At 55.4% G+C, this 10000-nt stretch overlaps 2 non-coding genes and 1 pseudogene across 2 annotated transcripts; all 3 read right to left on the bottom strand.

Moving 5' to 3' along the window:
* Positions 1-6174, bottom strand: part of LOC135143897 (large subunit ribosomal RNA) — an 8113-nt pseudogene extending 1939 nt beyond the window's left edge.
* Positions 6175-6628: 454 nt separating this feature from the next.
* Positions 6629-6785, bottom strand: LOC135143901 (5.8S ribosomal RNA). The gene has a single exon (XR_010282937.1). It is a non-coding gene; the product is annotated as a 5.8S ribosomal RNA (ribosomal RNA).
* An 871-nt stretch (positions 6786-7656) lies between these two features.
* On the bottom strand, positions 7657-9577 carry LOC135143890 (small subunit ribosomal RNA). The gene has a single exon (XR_010282934.1). It is a non-coding gene; the product is annotated as a small subunit ribosomal RNA (ribosomal RNA).
* Positions 9578-10000: the final 423 nt, after the last annotated feature.

The following is a 10000-nucleotide window of genomic DNA, read 5'->3' as shown; positions in this document are numbered from 1 at the left end:
TCCCTGATGCCGCTACATGACGGGCTACTTTGCGACAGATCTCATCGTGTCTTCGAATCCTCATCCCATGCGTCACAGGGCATCCCTGCAGGACGTGAGACAAGGATTCTATCCTCTGGTGACAACCCCTGCACTGCCTGGCCGGTTGGGGATTATAAGGCACCCCGACTACCGGCAGGTTCTCCGTGCGGAGCTGTACAGCTCGCACGAAGTCCCTACCGGACCAGCCATGGGGCCTAGCCCTTAACCAGGCAGAACTCGCAGGATCACCAGAGGCGCTCCGCAGACCTGCCGTCATTTGACCCGCATGTAGCCTCTCTTTCCACACCTGGTCCGGGGGGACGTCTCCAGCCAGTTGTCGGATCCTCGACACGAGCCTAGCCACCCGCGGTGAGGCCTTCCCTACCCAGTCGGTCCAGCCTCCGGTAAAACGTGAATGGCACGCCACTCCGGAGGCAATACACACCCAGACCGCCATATCGCGCAGCAGCGTGTATGACCGCATCTGGGGTGTGGATGTTAAAATGTAGGACCCTCTTCACAAACCTCTTTATCAACCGGTCGGCCGCTGTAAGCAGACCGCCTGTAACACCGGGGTTCTGGAACCCATAGAGGAGTCGAGGGATCAAGTACTGTCGGAGCACGGATAGCTTTTGGTCCGGCTTCAAAGGTGCGCGATGTACACGCTCTAGCATCATCTGGAGTGCGTAAAGATTCGGCCGCTTGACACCGAACGACCCGACCTGATGTCCAAGGTATCGAAAAGAGTCCATCGCCTTAATGGGTCTTATCCATTGTCCGCCGATCCTAAAGACCGGCTGGACGCGTGGGATAGACCTCCCCTCGTACCCTCGAACACAGAGGCCTACACTCTTTCGAGGATTGACCTCCATGCCTCGGGCACGGAAGAAGCCCTCCACGGCGGCGAGCGTGTTAGGGACTCTTCTCTCCTCCTCTTCTAAAAGGACAAAGTCGTCGGCAAACGCCATTGCGGCACAACGCACTCCATCCGCTAGGTGCGCGCCCTTATCTCCCGAACCGTTTAAGCTATCAAGTAGCTCGTCCACTACCATATTGAACAGTAGTGGCGACAGAGGATCCCCCTGTTTGACTCCCCGCCGAAGAACCAGTTCCCGGGTACAGGTCCGCCCCACCTTGATGATCGTGGTGGCATCAGTAAAAGTTCCCATGATATACGTCCTGACGCCTTCATCAACCCCATATCGACGTAACGCCCTATCGAGTGACCAATGCGACACCGTGTCGAAGGCCTTCCGGATATCCAGGGACACAACCGCGCACGACCTACCAGACTCTGTCCTGGACCGAATGAACGAATCCAGGATTGTGACGTTGGCCATCGTCCCATCGATCTCCACGAAACCGCGCTGGTTTTGGTTTAGCGCCAAGGCTCCGCGGAGTCTCCGAGACAACAACCGGTGCCACAACCGTTGAACGGCAGAGCCTATAGTGATAGGCCGCCAGTTGGAAGCGTCCCTTTTATCCCCTTCCTTGTGGATTAACACGGTCCTAGACGCCCTCCAGGAAGTCGGCTGGAGCCCCTTCCACAATATAATTGTGTAGAGGACAGCCAACTCCTTGTCAGACCTGCCTCTCACCTGTGCCACCCCGATTCCATCGGGACCAGGGGCCGAAATATTCCAACCCCTTTTAGCGGCCTCGACTTCCTCGGGAGTAACAGGCAAGAAAACAGGCTGCGACGTTTTCGGAAACCGCAGCGGCTCCTCATCAGGTGGAGAGATAGATTCGAATATCCCCCCATACAGCTTCTCCACATCGCTCACCTCAGGAACATCTCCTTCACCCATCGAATCCGCCGATCCACCGTTCAAAATTGCTCCGACGAGGGCTGACCTGTTCTTTTGCCAGAGGTCCTGGGTCTTCTTATAAAGAGACGCCCTAGGACCTCTTGATGGTGGTCTGTGCGGGCCGGCCCGCAGGTCAGTGGTCCTCGTCCTCCTACCCCCGCGCCTGCCTCGTGTGCGACCGGTGAACATGGCCCGAAGACATTCGTCTACCAGGGCCAGCAGGTGTTCGTTACTGCACCCTGATAGACAGGCCTCTATTAGGCCGGCCGCGGCAGGCGTCCCTTGGCGGAGGCCCTCCAGGTGTGCAATGAAGGGCCCATCAACCGCCGCCAAAGGACTGTCCAAAGTGGGAGAGGCGGGATGCACGCTACGCCGGACCAATCGGCCCGGACGGCGATCAACCCGTCCTCTCAACAGGACTGGCATTTTGCCCTTATTCACGGGCTCTGCGGGGGGGGTTATGGGGCTTACTTGAACGGCTTCAACGGCATCATCTAGGGATCCGGAAGATGTAGAGGCTTGCGATGTTTCATCGGAGCTGCTGGGGTGATAATTCGAATCGTCTCGAGGAGCCTCATCCACGTACTCGTCTGAGGAAGAGGATGGAATCCTTCTTGCCCTCTGTTTGGGCCGCACCAGTACACTCGAGCGTCGCGAACAGGGGCCAACTTCAGCAGTCAGAACATCACGGGAACTTCTCGACGGACCCGGCGGTTGTGAAGAGTTAACCTGGGTAGGTACAAAAATTTGACGACCCGCTTTTGCGCCTTCCGGCCCCACCATGACCTGGGCATTGGGTGAAGAGGCTTCTTCAGGAACATGGGAGAGAGCTCCTCTAGGAAGGTGTGCCCGCTTATAGCCTTCGAGAAACTCTCTATATGCGGGCTTCTTGCGCCGGTACCTCACCTGGTCAACAGTGAGGCCGGTCGCAAGCGCCATGTCCTTCAGAAATGGCTGATTTGACCTTACACCCACCTCAATCTCCGCCATCAGCTCGAAAGCTGAGGCTTCTGAAGGAGGCAGGCTGCCGGCCGCCTCAACCATGTACCTCTCCCGGTGGGCAAGCTTTTCATGCTGCCGCACCCCCTGAAACGTCGCGAACCCACGTCCACAATGGACGCAGTGCGATCTATCCCTGACTCCGCAAGTCTTCCTATGCCGGTATAAACCTGACATTGTCTTGTACTTCCGCCCACACACCTCACACTCAGGGGCGGATAGCGGCCGTGGACTAACGTTGGTATTTGATAACTCAACGCCGCCCGCCTGATTATTCAAGTCCACGACCTTGTCCACATCGGGGGCGGATCGAGGCCCCCGGCCCTTTGCCGAACGAGTCAATACCATCTTGATTTGGTGTGGACAAGGGAAAACACTAGAGGGGAGGCAGAGCCCTGATACCTCCCCCCAGCTAGATACAACCGGGGGTCGCCACTCCCCGGAGGTCCACGTTCAAGACTGCCTAACCCGGCAGCCATTCATCCCTCGGCACGTAGGTCCACCTTGGATTGGGGCATTTTATAGCTTCTGCCAGCTAGCTCAGGTACGCGGGGTCGCCAAACCCCGAAGAGCCGCATCACGCCGTAGCGCTCGCGAACTCCCCCTGCGTTAAGAGAGTCATAGTTACTCCCGCCGTTTACCCGCGCTTGCTTGAATTTCTTCACGTTGACATTCAGAGCACTGGGCAGAAATCACATTGCGTCAACACCCGCTGGGGCCATCGCAATGCTTTGTTTTAATTAGACAGTCGGATTCCCCCGGTCCGTGCCAGTTCTGAGCTGACCGTTGAATGGCGGCCGAAGAGGACATCCGGACGCCCTTTCGGGCGCACCCGGAGCCTCGTAGCAAGACGGTTCCGCGGGAGGCCAAGGCACGGGACCGGGCTCGGATCCGACGTTTCCGCCGAAACGGCAACGCTTCACCTCGCCCAGGCCCGGCACGTCAGCCGCGACCCGCTTCCCCGACAAGCCCGACACGCCCCGATCCTCAGAGCCAATCCTTATCCCGAAGTTACGGATCCAATTTGCCGACTTCCCTTACCTACATTATTCTATCGACTAGAGGCTCTTCACCTTGGAGACCTGCTGCGGATATGGGTACGAACCGGCGCGACGCCTCCACGTGGCCCTCTCCCGGATTTTCAAGGTCCGAGGGGAAGATCCGGACACCGCCGCAACTGCGGTGCTCTTCGCGTTCCAAACCATATCTCCCTGCTAGAGGATTCCATGGAACTCGAACGCTCATGCAGAAAAGAAAACTCTTCCCGGATCTCCCGACGGCGTCTCCGGGTCCTTTTGGGTTGCCCCGACGAACTCTCTTGCGAGGGCCCGAATTATAAGCGGTTCCGCTGCCGGGTTCCGGAATAGGAACCGGATTCCCTTTCGCCCAACGGGTGTGTGCACAATCCGTACGTTCACGTCACCACGGCTCTGGAGGTCGTGTTTGTGACCAACGACAAATCTACACCACATCGACATCGGCTTTCGCCTAGGGCTTAGGATCGACTGACTCGTGTGCAACGGCTGTTCACACGAAACCCTTCTCCACGTCAGTCCTCCAGGGCCTCGCTGGAGTATTTGCTACTACCACCAAGATCTGCACCGACGGCGGCTCCAGACGGCCTCACGGCCAGTCCTTCTGCGCTCACCGCCGCGACCCTCCTACTCGTCAGGGCTTCATGGCCCGTGACCAGAGGCCACCGGACCGCACATGCCGCTGACGGCCGAGTATAAGCACGACGCTTCAGCGCCATCCATTTTCAGGGCTAGTAACTTCGGCAGGTGAGTTGTTACACACTCCTTGGCGGATTCCGACTTCCATGGCCACCGTCCTGATGTCTTAAGTTACCAACGCCTTTCATGGTATCCCATAAGCGTCGATTTAGGCGCTTTAACTCGGCGTTTGGTTCATCCCACAGCGCCAGTTCTGCTTACCAAAAATGGCCCACTTGGCACTCTGATTCGAGTCTCGCGGCTTCAATAGTTCGAGCAAGCCGGAGATCTCACCCATTTAAAGTTTGAGAATAGGTTGAGGCCGTTTCGACCCCAATGCCTCTAATCATTCGCTTTACCGGATGAAACTCGTGCGCTATGAGCGCCAGCTATCCTGAGGGAAACTTCGGAGGGAACCAGCTACTAGATGGTTCGATTAGTCTTTCGCCCCTATACCCAGTTCCGACGATCGATTTGCACGTCAGAATCGCTACGGACCTCCATCAGGGTTTCCCCTGACTTCGTCCTGACCAGGCATAGTTCACCATCTTTCGGGTCCCAGCGTGTACGCTCTTGGTGCGCCTCTTCTCGCGATGAGAACGAGACGCCCCGGGAGTGCGAGGCGGCAGCCGTAACGACCGCCCATCCTCCCTCGGTCCGCGCAAGGCGGACCTTCACTTTCATTGCGCCTTTAGGTTTAGTAATGTCCCAATGACTCGCGCACATGCTAGACTCCTTGGTCCGTGTTTCAAGACGGGTCCTGAAAGTACCCAAAGCTATAGCGTCGCAGATCGGCGTTCTAAAAGAAGACGAGGTCTGTCCGACGACCCACAGCCAACAGCCACCCGGGGACGGGACCGGCACCAGGTCCGATCACCGTCGCGACGAGAGCGCTTGCCGTAGGGCGGACGCCGAACAAGCGGCGGCCTCGCGCCATCTTTATACCGTCGAGCGAGCCGACCGGGAAACACCGCGGGTTCGTTCGGAAACGGCGAACCGTCCGAACGGGCTCCACCGCGGGCCTCAGACCGGCACCCAACGGATCGCGACGTCCTACAGGGGGAGAAGTGCACGCGTTCGATCGCAGTTCGGAGGACGGAAGGCGCAGACGACGCGTACGCCGTCCGTCACGCGACCGCCCAGCGCCACGATCGAGACACGCTGAATCTCCCCTTTCGACCTTTCGGGTTTCTCAGGTTTACCCCTGAACGGTTTCACGTACTATTGAACTCTCTCTTCAAAGTTCTTTTCAACTTTCCCTCACGGTACTTGTTCGCTATCGGTCTCGTGGTCATATTTAGCCTTAGATGGAGTTTACCACCCACTTAGGGCTGCACTCTCAAGCAACCCGACTCTGAGGAGAGATCCTCCCGTCACCGGCAGCGGTCACTACGGGCCTGGCACCCTCTATGGGCTGTGGCCCCGTTCAAGATGGACTTGGACGCGCCGCACGATTTCGGGATGACGGACCCTCCCTAACACCACATTTCCCGGCGTCCGGTTTCGGCCGCGGGATTCGGTGCTGGGCTCTTCCCTGTTCGCTCGCCGCTACTGAGGGAATCCTAGTTAGTTTCTTTTCCTCCGCTTAATAATATGCTTAAATTCGGCGGGTAGTCTCACCTGCTCTGAGGTCGCAAGATCGAATAGATCTGGAAATGGATCATTTTAATACGCAAACGATCATGGCACGTCGTCGACGCGGCCTTTACGGTCTTTCGTCGAACAGCGACCTGACGTCGTCGCGAGATACGTCACGCACGCCTCGGACACGACGGTCGCATCGTTCGACAAAATCAACGCCGTTATGGCCGTCGAAAGTCGATCGTTTTGTGCTTTACGTCTGCTGATCCGCCCGTCGAAGGACGACGACGAACTCCTTCGAAAAGAAAGTCCGACACGTCACCCCGACGGGCCGCTATCGCGTCTCCGGATGTCGCGTACGCCGGATCGTACTCGAAACGAACGAACGTTACGTAAGTCGTCTCGACATCGACCTCCAACGGCACGCGTCTAAAAAACATCCAACTCGCTCCGACGAACGCCACGCTTTCTCAAACGAGGCGAACCGAGCAGTCTTTGAAATTGACACGACCCTCAGCCAGGAGTGGTCCGGGAACAGTTTATCCGAGGACCGCAATGTGCGTTCGAAATGTCGATGTTCATGTGTCCTGCAGTTCACAAGTTGACGCGCAATTAGCTGCGTTCTTCATCGACCCACGAGCCAAGTGATCCACCGTTCAGGGTAATCTTTTAGAATATACATTAAGACGCACGTTCTCTCCGGCTCGCCTCGCGACGGCCTGGAACGTTCTGCGTCGAAATTCTCTCGGTTTCGATTGTTTATTAAGATAAAAAAAGAAAAAAAAAGAAAAGAGAAACTTTCGAACGACGTGTCGTCTTACTAATTCCATCTTTTCCTCTCTCTCTTTTTTTTTTTTGTTAGTCGCAAGACTTGATCTCCTTTTCTAAAGCAGAAGCTCAACCGCACAACGATCACTTAACCAAACAAACTAGGTGTGATTTCGTCAAACGGCGCTTCCTAGGAGCGTCTCGAACGACGTTTCGAATCGTCTCGACGAGAACGGCGGCATCGAGCCGAACCCGTCGGCCGGGCGAAAATCATTTAAAACCCACGGTAACGAAGACTAGCAAAGGCGCACGAAACGCCCCGCACGTACTTACGAAACCTGCGATCCGAATCGAACTCTTTGAGGTTCTTTAGCGGATCAAGGTGCCCGAAATGCCGTCTGCCCGATCGCACGACGAACGCGCGTAAAGGACCGGCGCCGCGAGTTCGCATCGGCATGACGCCTAATCCGACTCTGGACGATTCAATAGTTCGAGGACGTCGTGTGACGCCGTCTCTTAGACGCGTTTCCTCTTTCGCACCGATCCCCACGTGGGACGAGAGAAGAGAAGAGAACGCGCTTCGGAAACGCGCGACGGCACCGCTAAAGGCTGGACGTGCCGTCGTCTACGCCGCATACGTCTTTAGATGTTAGATCGAGCGTGTACGTCGTCCACGGACGCGACATACTTCGCACGACAACAACAACACGATCAGACGATGGTGTGTGTGTGTCTGTGTAAAGACAGTGCGTGTGTTCGAGACACGTTAATGATCCTTCCGCAGGTTCACCTACGGAAACCTTGTTACGACTTTTACTTCCTCTAAATGATCAAGTTTGGTCATCTTCCCAGCGACATCGGCGACGCCGAAACGCCACCGCGTACCGGTCCGAAGACCTCACTAAATCATTCAATCGGTAGTAGCGACGGGCGGTGTGTACAAAGGGCAGGGACGTAATCAACGCGAGCTTATGACTCGCGCTTACTGGGAATTCCTCGTTCATGGGGAACAATTGCAAGCCCCAATCCCTAGCACGAAGGAGGTTCAGCGGGTTACCCGGGCCGCTCGGCCAGGGAGGACACGCTGATTCCTTCAGTGTAGCGCGCGTGCGGCCCAGAACATCTAAGGGCATCACAGACCTGTTATTGCTCAATCTCGTGCGGCTAGAAGCCGCCTGTCCCTCTAAGAAGAATTGTTTGTACGCCGACAGTAAAAACCGCGCACGGCCAACGGGCGAACCCGAGACCGGCGGGCCTTTGGGATGTCGAAATACGCCTATTTAGCAGGCTAGAGTCTCGTTCGTTATCGGAATTAACCAGACAAATCGCTCCACCAACTAAGAACGGCCATGCACCACCACCCACCGAATCAAGAAAGAGCTCTCAATCTGTCAATCCTTCCGGTGTCCGGGCCTGGTGAGGTTTCCCGTGTTGAGTCAAATTAAGCCGCAGGCTCCACTCCTGGTGGTGCCCTTCCGTCAATTCCTTTAAGTTTCAGCTTTGCAACCATACTTCCCCCGGAACCCAAAAGCTTTGGTTTCCCGGAAGCTGCCCGCCGAGTCATCGAAAGAACGTCGGCGGATCGCTAGCTGGCATCGTTTATGGTTAGAACTAGGGCGGTATCTGATCGCCTTCGAACCTCTAACTTTCGTTCTTGATCAATGAAAGCGTTTTTGGCAAATGCTTTCGCTTCTGTCCGTCTTGCGACGATCCAAGAATTTCACCTCTAACGTCGCAATACGAATGCCCCCATCCGTTCCTATTAATCATTACCTCGGGGTTCCGAAAACCAACAAAATAGAACCGAGGTCCTATTCCATTATTCCATGCACACAGTATTCAGGCGAAGTTTTAGCCTGCTTTAAGCACTCTAATTTGTTCAAAGTAAACGTGCCGGCCCACCTCGACACTCAATGAAGAGCACCGCGGCGGGATTGAGTTGGGCCGCCCTCTCGAGCTAAGCCCACCGGCAGGACGTCCCGCGGCACGCCAGTTAACACCGCGAACGATGAACCGGCGGCGCGGGACACAGATTCGACTACGAGCTTTTTAACCGCAACAACTTTAATATACGCTATTGGAGCTGGAATTACCGCGGCTGCTGGCACCAGACTTGCCCTCCAATTGATCCTCGTTAAAGGGTTTAGAGTGTACTCATTCCGATTACGGTGCCTCGGATGAGTCCCGTATCGTTATTTTTCGTCACTACCTCCCCGTGCCGGGAGTGGGTAATTTGCGCGCCTGCTGCCTTCCTTGGATGTGGTAGCCGTTTCTCAGGCTCCCTCTCCGGAATCGAACCCTGATTCCCCGTTACCCGTTACAACCATGGTAGGCGCAGAACCTACCATCGACAGTTGATAAGGCAGACATTTGAAAGATGCGTCGCCGGTGCGAGACCGTGCGATCAGCGTAAAGTTATTCAGAGTCACCAAGTTGTACGATGACGGAGACCGCCACCGATTGGTTTTGATCTAATAAAAGCGCCCCTTCCGTTTCCGGTCGGGGCTCTGTTTGCATGTATTAGCTCTAGAATTACCACAGTTATCCAAGTAAATGTGGGTACGATCTAAGGAACCATAACTGATTTAATGAGCCTTTCGCGGTTTCACCTTAATTCGGCTTGTACTGAGACATGCATGGCTTAATCTTTGAGACAAGCATATGACTACTGGCAGGATCAACCAGGGAACTGCGTTCTCGTTCGGATACTCCGAAACTGAAAACTACACTTTCGTCGAAAGCGCGAGTGCGTGTTCGCGAAACGAACGCGTAGGAACGTAACGCCACGCTTAACTCTCTCTTTCGTTGTTTTATATACGAAAAATATCATACATAACGATACCGGTCGAAAAGTTTCGCGAGGAAACCTCCTGCGCCGGTTTAAAAGTTCAAACATTCTCCTCACTCTTCGCTAGATAGAATGCGACGGTGAGACGTGCCGAATTCTTTACAGAATCTGCACACGTTACGAGTATATTATATATTCTCGCTCGGAATGTAGGGAGTTGACGCAAATTTAATAGCTGTTCGATGCAACGAACGACGAATCGTGAAATTCGAACGTACGCCACCGTTTACAACAATGTAAGGTTGATCGCATAAGGACCGCCG

The sequence above is a fragment of the Zophobas morio genome, unplaced genomic scaffold (assembly GCF_036711695.1).
Source record: "Zophobas morio isolate AGI-343-1 ecotype UQ-CSIRO unplaced genomic scaffold, CSIRO_AGI_Zmor_V1 ptg000076l, whole genome shotgun sequence".
Classification (NCBI taxonomy): domain Eukaryota; kingdom Metazoa; phylum Arthropoda; class Insecta; order Coleoptera; family Tenebrionidae; genus Zophobas; species Zophobas morio.
This window is presented reverse-complemented; position numbering and strand designations above follow the sequence as displayed.